The sequence below is a fragment of the Hibiscus syriacus genome, unplaced genomic scaffold, assembly GCF_006381635.1.
Source record: "Hibiscus syriacus cultivar Baekdansim isolate YM2019G1 unplaced genomic scaffold, ASM638163v2 tig00110450_pilon, whole genome shotgun sequence".
Lineage (NCBI taxonomy): Eukaryota > Viridiplantae > Streptophyta > Magnoliopsida > Malvales > Malvaceae > Hibiscus > Hibiscus syriacus.
In genome coordinates, this window is record NW_024062743.1 from 1346910 (window position 1) to 1362274 (window position 15365).

The 15365-nt window shown below is 35.5% G+C and overlaps 1 pseudogene; it reads right to left on the bottom strand.

The window, feature by feature from the left end:
- Positions 1–682: 682 nt before the first annotated feature.
- Positions 683–15365, bottom strand: part of LOC120126122 — a 35411-nt pseudogene continuing 20728 nt past the window's right edge.

The following is a 15365-nucleotide window of genomic DNA, read 5'->3' on the forward strand; positions in this document are numbered from 1 at the left end:
GCTTAAATGAATTATTTGGATACTTGATTATGTTATTTGATATTTGAATTTAAATTTAATGGCAATGGATCATTTTGAATAAAATGGAAAATTTTAGGTGAATTCTAAAACAATTCATAATTAGTAGTTAAAATGTGAAATTGAAAATGTTATTTCAATTAGTGATGAATATGGATAAAAAGAGACTTGAATGTTCAATATGAAGTGTTAAGGTCAACATTGATGTTGTGACATGAAATTAATATCGAATGAGCATCGAAATTATTTTAGGAATTTATTGTAACCCCCTAGACCCGACCTAGATGGTCGGCCAGAATCTAGACGGTCACATATCGTATTCAGAGATCATTTTCAGATTCAAAACGCAATTAAAATCCATTTTAGTAAATAAATACAATTAAAGGTAAAATACGAAAAAAATATAATCGCAAATCTATATACATATCATCAGAAGTCCGTACGAAAATATGTTCAGAACAAAATATCGATATATAGATACGTATAGATCAAAGTAAAATATACAGTAATTCAAAAACTAAAGAATGAGCTAAAAAGCCCCACCGTGTTCCTTAATATGTATAAAATATTCAGACAAATAATTTCGTAAAATTTATTTTATAAAAAAATACTCTTTAAAACATGAGCACTACCCCATCCGAACTCCCCAAACCGAGTGAATCGCCTAACTTTTATTTGTAGATATGCAATTCTTGCGTATTTCTCCTTCTTTTCCTGTTAAGACATCCATATTCCCCATTCGACTCATGAAAAGAGCAAACAATTTCCTGAAATCTTCAAGACCAGCAGCGAATTCTTGAGTGATTTGTTTGGTATCTTCACCATAGAGTAGCTGCTGATCAACTCCGATGACAGATTTGCTGGCCAACACTCTGGAGTAGTAAGAGTTGGTGAATGAAGATGCCTGGTTTACGAACACCAGTGGATCGGTTTGGCCCTTTCTACGTTGGGGACACAACTTTCTCATTTCTCCCAAGGATAATGGCTTCATACTTGGATCTGGCTTCCCTGTGTTGTTGAAGTTGTAAAGCCTGTCCACAATGAAGCTGCAGTGTGTTCTCCCCATGGAATGTGCTCCTGGTATCAAAGAATGGTGACAAGTCAAGTACATGAAGAATAGGGATGTGCATGGGTCGAGTTGGATCGGGTTTTCGACCATCCGACCTGACCCAAAAAACACACCTTTCACCCAAAACCCGATCCGGTCAGGTTTAGGGAGATTTCACGTAATTCAAACTCGACTCCTTTTGATAAAAAATCTAAACTGACTCGACCTGAAATAAATAAATTTATAAAAATATTAATTTTTATAACCCATAAACCGATGCGGTTGGCCCAATCTGATCCGGGTGTCACATTAGGCCACCGGAGCGACCCACCGTAAAAATCTCATAAAAATTATTTTTTTATTAAAACGTCTAAAATCATAAAATCAATTTATAAAAAAAAGTAAAATTTATCAGTATTCATAAATAAAACATATTTTCACACTCGTATATATAACAAAATACAACCTACATGCCCCCTAATCACCTGCACTGTACTCCGCAAGCAACACCAGTGGAACTCTCCTACTGAAGTCTATAGCTGCACTGATACGATTCTTTTAACCTGAAATAGTTTGTAACATAGTGAGCTTTGGAAAGCTCGGTAATACAATACTGCCAGTTGATGCAACAGGACATGAAGATATATGTAGAACAATAAAATTTCCTTATTGAATCAGACATATATAGGTTTTCGGGATAAGCTGGGGTTCCACTGGTAGTTCATCGAGTAGAAGCCACGAAGATTTCAGTTCATAGGAAACATTCATAGTATCAATTTTCAGGAAATCAAATAGGATGTCTAGTGTGTTCCAACCAAAACCAGTGAAAAGATATAAATCTTTTCAAAACAGTAATTGTTTACAACATATTTTCAAAATCATAGTAGACCCTCCAACCGAACACCGTTATGCAGTTCCCCAGAACTGCATTCATAAGGGTTTACCCTAAGCACACAACAAAATGAGCTAACCTAAGGGAATGCCTTGGGGCTTGAGAGCCTACCAAAGGTTCACCTTAGGTCCGTAAGGATTTACCAGTTAGATCAGGGCTGAACCTCTATACTCCAGAATCCTACCTATATAAAAATCCAGTAAAAATCATTTTAATCGTAAACCGTAATATATGAATCGTGATATAGTCATATGTCATAACCGTGATAATGAAATAAATTGTATACCTGACTCCACCTGTACGCCATAAGTAGTCCTATGATTAACCCAAGTGAGTGCCTTGGGGCCAGAGAGCCTACCCAAGGATCACCTTAGGTCCGTAAGGATTTACCAGCTTGATCATAGCTATACCTCCATACTCCAGTCTACCCAGATATTGTATCAATAAAACAATTCAATTAATAACCAATGAAACAGGAAATCATAGTTCATAACTCAGTAAATTCATGATTCCTTAAATCATGAACAATTCATATTTTTCGGTGAAAACCAAAATCGGAGAACACATACCATGTTGTCATGGTTCATAACCTAGTAAATCAATAATTTCATTAAAACACATTTCAAAACATATAAAATCATCATGTATTACACTTGGAACACACTAGAGGATCCAAGTATTTTTCAGAAGCACATAATAGTTAATAGGAAAACGTGAAACTTATATACTTTGATCGAATTCCAGGAACGAAGTCCAATTGAAGCAATCGATTGCAAATGGATCTAATCAGACATTTAAAGTTGATACTTTAGAATCCCGCTATGATCCAGGTGCATTATGAAGGTGATCATGAACCTTTATACAAAATAATTCTAGATTCAGATTTACTGAGAGTAATTACATTACTCAACAATCAGAGATATTCTGGATTATGAATTGAATTATCAGGATTTTAAGTCCAATTGAACCAAATGGGGTATTCAACATCCTTTGCATCTGAGTTACTAGTGTGATCAGATATGACCAAAGTAATTTGAGCTGGTAAGGGAGAAACGAAGATTTTGGACATTTTCATTATGTGTCAATCTATCGGATTATCGAAATAACTCGAGCTAACAACTCTCAAAACTAATGCATGACGACCGATCAATTCACTGCCCTTCCAGGGTATTCACTTTTTAATACCAACAATTCTTGACCATAAATCATCTTCAGAATCACCTCTAAATAGATCTTAAGGAGACAAACATATATTCCAATAGTCTTTATTTCATTTCTACATTGCAACAATATCATAAATTATTGACGTACTTTAATTCATGGTTCATAACCCTTAGAGACAGTACAACATATAAGATCGTTAGTGTTTCTAGACTTATCCAAGTTATTCACTTAATTCAAGGTCATCGGGGTACTTAATTCAATTAGTGTTTAAATTTATCCTGGTCGTTTAGGAGTTCTGATGTACGCTGATCTACACGCTTTGATGGAAGAGAGTAGATAGCCTTATTGTGCCCTGATCTAGGATTGACAAGTACTGATGTCCTTGAATTATAAGACTGGCAACAATGAAATTAAGAAAGAAAAATTATATTAATGGTGGAATTAATAAATGGATAATAATAAAAATAATGGAAATAGAAAGAAATAAAATAAAGATAGAAAGGAGATGGATGCGGAATAATGAAGTTGGTATGGTCTTGTTGAAGGATGTTGATGATGGTTGATGATGAAATGAAGATGGTGGTGATGTTGTATCTCAAGCATGCCAAAGATGAAACAATGCTAAGGAGCATAATCCCGATCTTCACAAACTTGCTTGAGGGGTGGTGATAGTGTCTTCAACCCACTAGATATTAATCTAGGAATTTTGGAATCAGGATGGAAGGAATAACGCCACAAGTATAGGAATTATACTTGCTTAATCGATAAAGTTCACAAAGAACTTGAAGAGAAATTAACTCACAAGAGTAATTTTTATATATGATATGAGATTAGTACAAATGATGGCAAGCCACTCTATTTATAAGAAATGAGAGGGCTTGGCCGAATGGTTACATAACTATTCGGTTGATACATGACTTTTAATGAAAGTACATAATGCTTAAAATGAATGATTGAGTCCTTTGGGTTTCTGATGGTTCGACTAACCCTTCTTGAAGGGGCTTGATGATTCGGCTAAGGATGGGAAGACATCTCCCTTAGCTGAATGGATATGCTTGTTCATCTTGGTTCCATTATTCTCCCCTTGGCCGAATAGTGATGTATCTCCTCATGTTTGGCACCAAAGGCTTTCATGTGCATGGCATGTGTGTGGCCGAAAAGGCATAGAGCTCTATCTCATGTTTCTTGATGATTTAAGCCTCCAATGGTTGCAATTTCTTCACCAGCATGCTCTTAGATGAAAAGGCATCTTAATGGGCAGCATCATTCATGAAAGGTCACAATGTTTGGGAAAGGTAATCCTTCATGTTTGAGCTACTTATGGTGTGAATGAGCTAGAGGTGAGCTGGCCATGGGTGACTTGTAGCATGGTGAAAATTATGGTAGCTCCTTATGAAAAGGTACCTCTTGAGGTGGCAATTATTCACAAAAAGGTACGATTTCACAAATTTTGACATAGGACATATTTGAAGTGTCCCAAGAGGTGATGATGATGGTGCAACTCCCCAGCTGAAATTAGGTCATCTTGTAGCTCAAATCTCCAGCTCAATTTAGCTATGAGCTCACGACCTCCGGACAACTTTTCACCAATTGCTCCTTATGATCTCCTAATCGTTCTAATGTAAGATTCCTTGTTGTTGCATTCTCCATTTAGCTCCAATGTAGCTCCCAAGTGTTGGCTGAATATGCCTACATGCATAACATAAAGAAATAAACTAAGTATATAAACTTATATAATGTATAATATAAGAATGTGAACTATAGTATATTATAATAACATATATCTCACATATTAATGGTTAAGTTATCATCATAATAACTATAGATATAAAATATATATTTGAAAATAACTATAAAACATTTGAAATAAACATATATATGTGTAAAGTTAGAAAATTTCTTCCCTTGTAAGGGTGGAATAGCCATTGTAAACATAATGTTGAATTGGATCACATCAAGTTCCCTGAATAATGCGGCCGTTTCCGTAAATTTGAATACATACAATACTTCATCCCATTTAACTTGCTCAAATAATATAGTTTTATTAGTATTCGAGGTTGATTTATTCATTTCAGAGCTTGAGGTATTAGTTATTCCAAGGCTTGGATATACTTTAGGGGTATTTTGATAAATCCAATATAGACCCAGAATTAAAATCGATGAATTTAAGCGTCAAGTGAATCGAGATATGAGTTCTTAGGTCGTCTCCATTATCATAGACATCCATATTACATTTTACTTTTTAAGGGTATTATCGTAATTTCATTCAATTCTGTTAGTGACATTACTTAATATACTTAGGCTTGAAAGTATTTCAGTTCCATTAAAGTTTAGAGTACTTTGCTCATTTGCTCACCGGAGGTTAATTTCACCACTAAGGAAAGTCTTGGTCCTTTTTCAGTATAAGGGCATTTTCATAATTTTACCCTTTAGGGTTATTTTGGGTAACATATTATCCAAATATTCCTGATATTTAACCTTAAAATAAATTAATCAAAATTCATGGATCTTGAACCGATTCATTTATTATTGTATCACTTAACTTATAATTATTTTCGATTGATCTTCTAATTTCTCTTTATCGACCCATCTGAGTCTTATACCGTGTTCTGTCCTTATTCCAATTTACGTCTGAGTCCAATGATAATTAAATACATCTAAAGTATCAATCAATTTCTTTCATGCAATTACCACCAATCAATGAGTCCGAGAAGCATACAAAAAGTAGTAGAGTATTACCTCGGTTTCTATACCATATCAATCGACCCTTAAAACTCCATTCGATCACTCTATAACTTGAATTCAACGTCCAATAATTCCTCGGATACAAAACAACCAAATTTACGCCAAAAATGAACTTAACTTAGAAACCATATTAAATCCGAAACTAAATCTCTGAAAAACGGATTACCATGTGCAATTTGGAAAAATATACTTCATATTCGGACTCAAGACGTCAAAAAACATAAAATAGGGCTTTTTAGAAATTTTGACTTTTTTGGTCAAAGTCAACGATCAACAGTCAATGGTCAAAGTCAACGGGATGAATCGGATGAGTTGAATCAGACGGGTTGACTCAGACCGAGTTGACTCGGTGACTGGACCAGACCAGGAGGGTCAGGTCAAGTTGGGTAGGCGGGTCGGGCAGACCTGGTTCTAGAAATTTACTTGGACACAAAACAAGCCCCACTCGCAAACGGCACGTAGGCCGCATGACAGGGATGGCGGGCTCGGGGTGAACGGCCGAACGCTCCCTGTTCGATCCTAACATCCAATTCATCAAAAATTAATCCAACATCTATTATTAAATACCAAAACCAACCAAAAAAAAAGACCCAACTTACCCCAACGCGATGAATGAGGAAACAGTGGTAATGGATCGACCCAAGGGTTGGGTTTTATGCGGGCTAAGATGGGAGCAAGCTAGTGCAGGCGGTGAGTTGAGCCGATCACTGGTTCAGTTGGAATAGTGAAAAACTAAGGTGCGATTTGAGGATTACTACCGCATATTCAAACCTTGATTGGCGACGAACGGTAGTGTGTAATGACATAGTGTTGCTTAAGTTATGGTCGTCGATCGAAGACGCATCGAATGTGGGTGGTGGCGATGGTCAAAGATGGTTGGATGCACTGAATAGGTGTGAAAAGGGGATGGATGGCTAGGGTTTGAGGTTTAGATAAATTTGGTGAATTTGGGTTCTAATTTTGGGGGAAATTGCTCGATCGGGGGGGAATTAACCGATTTTGACTTCAACAAAGAAAAATGGTTTAATTCGAGTTTGGGTCCCTAAATTTTCATCAAGTTGCACCGTAGTCATCATATTAAAAAATCTTATAATTGGACCCCTAAATCGGGGTGTTACAATTCTCCCCTCCATAAAGAATTTTGTCGTCGAAATTCACATGAAGGCACATATATGCAGAAATGAAATTTCCATCAATTCTTCCATATCTTCATGTAGCTTTTACAAAAGTACATGTCCTTTACAAATCTTTAACCAGATAAATATGCATTTCTGTCAGAGCTCTACCTCATTCCAATAAAAGAATCATAAAAAAATTATCCTCGTCGAATCAATTCAACTTTGGCAACGAGGTTAGGTTCATAGAGTGGTTATATCTCCCAATTTTATTTCTAGAGTCAGGTCAAAATTTCTCGGATAAGTAACTCTCACATTACTCGTGAGGTACTGACCAAACATCTTTTAACATTCGATTGGCCGATCTATATAGAAATATTTGACACAACCTAGGCTCTTGTAAAACTAAATGTAACCCCCACGAACCGATGAGGTTAACCTGATCTGATTTAGGGTCTAAAATTAGGGCCACCAGAGTGACCCACCGTAAAAATCTCTTAAAACTTAATTTTTTTTCATTAAAACATGTAAAATCATAAAATAAATTTATAATACAAAAGTAAAATTTATCAGTATTCAGAAATAAAACATATTTTCAGACTCTTATATATAATAAAATACAACCTACATGCCCCCTAATCACCTGTACCGTACTCCGCAAGCAACGCCAGTGGAACTCTCCTATTGAAGTCGATAGCTGAACTGGTACGATTCTTTTAACCTGAAATGGTGAGTAACAGATTGAGCTTTGAGTAATACTATACTACCAGTTGATGCTACAGGACATGCAAATAAATTTAGAACAATAAAATTTCCTTATTAAATCTGACGTATACAAGTTTTCGGAATAAGTTGGGGTTCCACTGGTAGTTCATCGAGTAGAAGCCATGAATATATCATTTCATAGGAAACATTCATAGTATCAAGTTTTCAGGATATAGAATAGGATGTCTAGTGTGTTCCAACCAAATCTAGAGAAAATATATAAATATTTTTAAAACAGTAATTGTTTACAACATATTTTCAAAACCATAGTAGACCCTCCAACCGAATATCGTCATGCAGTTTCCCAGAACTACATCCATAAGGGCTTACCCTAAGCACACAACAAAGGATCCAACCTAAGGGAATGCCTTGGCCTGAGAGACTACCTAAGTTTCACCTTAGGTCCGTAAGGATTTACCAGCTAGATAAGGACTTAACCTCCATACTCCAGAATCCTACCCATATAAAAATCTAGTAGCAATTAGTTTTAACCGTAAATTGTAATATCTAGATCATGATCTATTCATATGTCATAATCGTGATAATGAAATAAACCGTATAACTGATCTCCACACGTACACCATAAGTAGACATATGATTAACCCAAGGGAGTGCCTTGGGGCCTGAGAGCCTAACCAAGGATCACCTTAGGTCCGTAAGGATTTATTAACTTGATCAGAGAAGTACCTCCATACTCCAGTCTACCCAGATAATGTCTCAATAAAATAGTTCAAGTAATAACCAATGAAACAGGAAACCATAGTTCATAACTCAGTAAATTCCATGATTTCTTAAATCAGGAATAATTCATATTTTTTGATGAAAACCAAAATCGGAGAACACATACCATGTTTCCATGGTTCATAAACTAGTAAATTAATAATTTCATTAAAACTCATTTTAAAACATATAAAACCGTCATGTAGTACATATGGAACACACTAGAGGATCCAAGTATTTTTCAGAAGCACATAATAGTTATTAGGAAATCATGAAACTTATATACTTTGGTCGGATTCCATGAACGAAGTCCAATTGAAGGGATCGATTACATATGGATCTAATCAGACATTTAAAGTTGATACTTTAGAATCCCTCTGTGATCCAGGTGCATCAGTAAGGTGTTTAGGAACCTTTATATAGAATAATTCTAGATTAAGATTTACTGAGAGTAATTTCATTACTCAACAATCAGAGATATTCATGATTATGAATTGAATTATCAGGATTTTAAGTCCAACTGAACCAAATGGGATATTCAGGATCCTTTGCATCTGAGTTACTAGTGTGATCAAATATGACCGTAGTGGTTTGAGCTGGTAAGGGAGAAACGAAGATTCTTGAAATTTTCAATTTGTGTCAATCTATCGAATTATCGAAATAACTCAAGCTAACAACTCTCAGAACTAATGCATGTCGACTGGTCAATTCAATGCCCTTATAGGGTATTCACACTACTAGAAAAACCCCTTTAATGACGCTCATTGCGTGTCATCTATGGGTGCAGATGACACACATTTGCCTGTCATTGAAGCCACCGACATAAATCTCAGATGACACGTAATTGTGTGTCATAAATCTATGACGCGTATTTATGACACGTATTTATAACACATATTTATGACGCTCATTTATGACATGCATTGAGCGTCATTGAAGCCCCCGTCATAAATAAAGATGACACATATTTGTGTGTCATAAATTAATGACACACATGTATGACTTACATTGCATGTCATTAAAGCCCCCGACATAAATTAAGATGACACACATTCGTGTGTCGTGATTGTATTTCGTAAATATATATATATATATATATATATATATTGTAGATTGACAAATAATCAAACTAAATCACATTTAATGCCACATAATACTAAATATATATATCATATTATATATAAGCAATCTATTTTCATACAATATATTCATATTAAGTTATCAAAAATATTGTAATCATATGTCGATACAAAATATCACGGTATAATAAAGTTTGCCACATAAGATACCCATTCTTTGCGAATATCATCTATGTCATCATCCGTGTATTCTTTCTTCCCATCGCCAACCTAAGTAAAAAATATGAAATAAGTATATAATTTATACTTATTTAAAGTTAAGTATATAACTATCAAAGAGTACTAAAATGACCAATTTTCCATATGCATTATTTGAAGCATATATAAAAATAAATTTTACACATTTAATTAGTAAAACTTCTCATATAAATTATATACATTATCACGACACGAATTCACAGTTTTTAGTCTTGCTAACAAGTACTAGCATTAATTTGTTTAGAATAGCATCCTACTTCAAGTCCATATGATAGTTGTATGACTAATGTGTATGTATGATATGACAGTTGTGTATCAGAAAAGTTTGCTTACATTCTTATTGCCACATATGATATGATAGTTGTATGACTAATGTGTATGTATGATATAAAATGACTATTGTTTTTTCTTTTTTAATTTCGGTAAAATCCAGAACAAAACAAAACAACACAACACAATGTGAACTAGACAAGCTTACCTTATTCAACTTAGAAGGGAGTCTCAATCGATTCATTCCAAACATCTGCACTTCCATTAGAGGCGTCTTCAACACCATCTTCCATTGAAAGTCTAATATATATACTGTATGTGAAAATCGGTCCCACTCTGTCAATATAGGGTTCTCACACACATGTTTGTTTCGATACAAACAATGTTGTTATCCGAAACTTGCATAGAAGTATGATGATTTGCAATTTTGGTAATGGTAATATTAAAGGAGCTAACGTAACACATTTACCTGACGAATTAGGAATGGATCACGAGTCTTGAAGGCCATGAATTTGTTAAGATTAAAAAGGATGTTGAAAACACTTCTAGAAAGTTTAGAGCCTTTCAGATCACGCAATGTGACATCGCTCTCATCCTGCAAATGTGACATAGTTGAACATGTAAACATTCTATCTTCATTTGTAGTGTATAGGAAGGAGCATTCAGTGAAAAGTGCTCATATTAAGGAGCATTGCAGTATATCAAGTAAAAGTGCTCATATGAAAAGTACATGTATATATAGTATAGAAGATGAGAGATTGTAAAGTGAAAATAATCAGTATCAGATAGAATGTATTAAGCATGCATCCAAAAGTAATTACTTATTCCAAGCCAAGTCTCTACGTCAATCAAGTTTCCACGTTTCAACTCCCTAAGAGTAAGGTGACCATTCTGAGATCTATTCATGTAGTAATATATTCTGTATATTACAGTTTCATCTGGTCATGTGAAACAAAATTTATCATAACAAGTAACATGAGACAAAATTTGCTACATATTTGAAAGTAATAGAGCAATCTAACCTTGCAAATAATTGAAAAACACAGAAGTAGTAGTTTGCGCTAACCGTTTGAGCAATAGTAAACAACCTATATAATGGACAAGAGCCTGGCATATTTAGACATGTATTCTTTAAGTTGAAATTCATGACTTGGTTTAAGATAGTTTAGTTTCACTTTCAGTCACAATATACACAATATGTTTTAATGTAAACCCTCTCATATGCTCGTTAAATTGTCAATAATCAGTCCCAATTATAAACAGAAAAATACATGATTACTCAGAATTAAACTAGAAAAAAAAGGATGAATTTTTAGAACTTGGTGCAAATTCATCATCTTAAACCTACACATTTTAGAAAATGGAAGCATAGCCATTGAAACTAAAGACTACAATGAGAACTATGCTGCCAATCTTTCTTACTAACGATAACTGACCAGCATTATAAACAAGAATGTGAATCCCTGTTTCATCATTTTAGCTAAATAGTAAAAACGTGAAAAGATGGAAGTTTACCCTCCATGTCCTTTAATTCCGAAATCTTCAGAAAATATCAATTGTACACTTCTAATAAACTGCCTCGACCACAATGGTTCAAAAATAAGATTGGAGAACAGAAGAACCAATAGATTTTCCACAAGTTCCTTTCCTAGATAGTGATCTATCATGTAGAAAGAGTATCAATCAGATCAGATTGAGGTTCAAATTCTTTGCACATCAAGCCCAAATGAAGGCAGGAAAATTGTACCTGAATATTTGGTCCTCATTTAGGTATTGTTTTAGCGCTTTTGTTAGTGCGACAGAAGCTTCTGAATCTCAACCGAAAGGTTTCTCGACAATGACCCTGGTCCAACCATTACCAGATGAAGCTACTGTGCTTGCACATTTTACGGTATCGATAAAAATGTTTGGAGGGATAGAAGATAAAAGAGGCGATTAGAAACCCTCTCGCCTTGCACGAGCAGTTTATAGTCACCAAAAAGAATTGAATTTTCACATTATGATAAGAACGACCAAAAAGAACTGAATTTTCACATTATAAATAAGGTGCGTGCAGAATCCCCTATGGTACTATTTTGAAGAACACTTGCACTTAAAATACCATTGCATGGCCTATAACTAAAAAACGGTCGAAACTTGAAACTCTCAATATCCACAAATACATTCAATTGTAAAGAGATTATAAATAACAAGTCGGCATTAGCTGACTATTCCCGTTAACCGGATCAAAAATTAATTACCTCATGCTCCTTGAGCTTCTTGTCCAACTATGCAAAATTTTCCCCGGAATCATACTGACCAGAGTGGTATAAACATCTTTTAAGAAATTCGTCCATCTTTTCACTGCAATTCTCCCTGGATTTACAAATCACACCCATTTATAAGTTCAATAATCAATTAAAAGAAACAAACAATGAAATCTGCAATCGGATGCCTATGAACTTGAAGTTGCAAACAAAATATAGGAAAACAGTTCACCTTTTATCGATCCTACAAGTAAGGGTCTTTCTCACCATATTCCTTAGTTCCGCATCAGTCATCTTACTCCTCGAATATCCATAGATGGTAAAGTGTTGCAACAAAATTAACCCACATTTTTTCGAGCACAAATTAAGTTACATCAATCTCGGGATCAAAGTTTCAAGTAGTTTAGAAGACGATACTAATGCGAAACAGACCTCAGGAAGACAACCTTCATAATAAAGTGCAAAAAGTGTAGGGAATATCTTTTTTTTCGCAAGATCCCCGGAAGCTCCGACCACCGTGATACTGAAAGTCGTCTCGTTTTCATTGATATCAAAACCTGCTTTTTCATCCCATTCCTTTGAAGATGTAACTGACAACAAGTCGCTTTTTGATTTCACCATAGGGGTTTCTTTTGCCACAGGTGACACTTTTGTTGCCACTGCACCTAAGCATGTAAATAATATCATATACATACATACATGCATACTGTAACAACCCGACTATTTACAAAATAATATTAATTGAAATTGGAGGTAAATTGTGAAAATGGGTGAAATTAAGTGACTAAAGTATAATTTATGAAAACTTGTATGTCATTTTCGAAGTAAAAGAAATTCAGGGACCAAACCCTGAATTTCCCCTAAAAGTGTCGGCAGGTTTGGTTATAACTTAACGTGTTTTCTGATTTCAATCAGAAAACACAAAAGCTTTTCTTAAACTTTCACTCCTCCCGCACCTCGACTTTCAAGTCCGATTCTGACGCCGTTCGACATCCGATCATCAAATTGAAACCACCATCGTGTTCGTTATCGAGTCAGGAACAATCCCCTTAAATTAATTGAAGCGAAACGCTGCTAAACGTCGGGAATTTCAAGTCAAAGCATCGACGTTTTTTTTAGCTCTATCGCCGAGAAAATCTCAAATTCACCGCCGATCGTTGCTCAGTTTACGACACCTCCTGCACCATCGTGTTCCTTGTGTCGTTTCGAGTCCACCGGTGTCAACCTTGTCCGCCGTCGACGGCGGCGCGTGAGGAGGTGGTGCAGTCAAAGATTCGGCCGATTTGAAATCGAGCTCTCCGCCGTTCAAAAATTTGAACCGATCGTTGTAAATATCTCGAAATCGCTCAAAATAATTTTTAGAAATTTTTCCAGGATTTTTAGGGCCCCAGAGAACGCCTCACGCGCCACACGCGCCGCCGTAGGGAGAGTGGCTGCTGGAAACCGGTTTAACCGGTTTTCAACCGGTTTGACCGGTCCGAACCGGTTTGACCGGTCTGAACCGGTTTGACCGGTCTGACCCGACCGACCCAACCCGACCGTTGACCTGACCCGACCCGACCGTTGACCGTTAACCGTTGACTGTTGACTTTCTTTGACCAAAACTTAAAATGGCTTTGACCGAGCATTAAACGACCGTTAATCTTTTCCGAGTATACCTATCCTGATAGTTTTCGACGTGCCGAATTCGTTTCCGCTGTCCTTTTCGTCAAATTCAAACCCGAATGGCCTCCAAATCGACGGTCAAATGGTTGACTTTGACTTTGACCAAGAATCTGAATTTTCAAAAAGTCATACTTTATGTTTTTCGACGTCCTAATTCCGATTCCGCAATCCGTTTGGCCAAATTCAGACTCGAAATACCCCAAATTGATAGTCAAACCCGAAAAATGCTTCTATACTTAAGAAGTCTAGTTTTGAACAATTAAATAGGATTTGGGACTGATAGATTATTATTGTTTGAAGGTACAAGAGACTATCCAGATCGTTCGACAGCTCGACCCTGCTCTTCTAGATCAGTTAAACCACGTGTGCCATTATTCACGCGTTCGAAAACTGTAGCAGAGCGTGGTGAAACCAACAATCAGTAGATTTGCTATTTGAACCTATTGTTGAGGTGTGTTCCCTACTTATTACTGAACTGTTTTATTGGTTTTAATATGTGGTACACCGAATTCATTGGTTATTGTTTTATGGATGCACCAATTTTATGTGACAATTTATGGAATATGGCTGCTATCTAATTTTTGTTTTGAAATGGTATATGATTACCATGTTTTTGGATTTATGGAATTTATGTCACGGTGCAATTGAATTTTGGAATTGAATTACGATGGAATAGCTCTGATCAAGCTAAATGGGCCTAATGTGACTCTTGAGGGCCCCAAGATGTTTCATTAGGTTGGCTTTCCTTTGCTGTGTGCTTAGGGTAAGCTATATGGACTTATTGACTTGGGCTTAAGGATACAAGCTTCAGAGCCTATCCTTAAGTCGGCTTTCTTTTTGCTATGTGCATAAAGTAAGCTATATGGAAAATAATTTTGGGAACTACTGATGGTGTACCAGAAAAGGGTTTAAACTATGATTTTCAAAAGTTAAACTCTTTTACGAATTTGTGAGATTACTGGACTATGATTTGTACCTATTGTGATTTTATGGAAATGTTGGGACACACTGAGCCTAGCTCACCTTTTGAAAATGTTTCCCCTTTCAGATACTGTTGGTTAGATACCTCGGTTCGAGCACTTGGAGGATCAACATATCTCTTGAAGTAAATCAGATTGTAATGTTTTTATCTTGCAAGTTGACTTTATTTTAAAATATCGGATTTTATAATGATGACTCTTTTGCTATTACTGCTCGGTTTAATGTGATTTTGAATTTGAAGACATGTTTTAAATTAAATTATTATTTATTGGTACTATATTTACGGGTTGGATTTTGATAGTATAATTTGTTTATAATTTCATGTTATTTATAATGTGATTTTATATTGATGGAATAACGGTTTCGGAAAATGTCTTTAATAATTATAATGTGATCCAC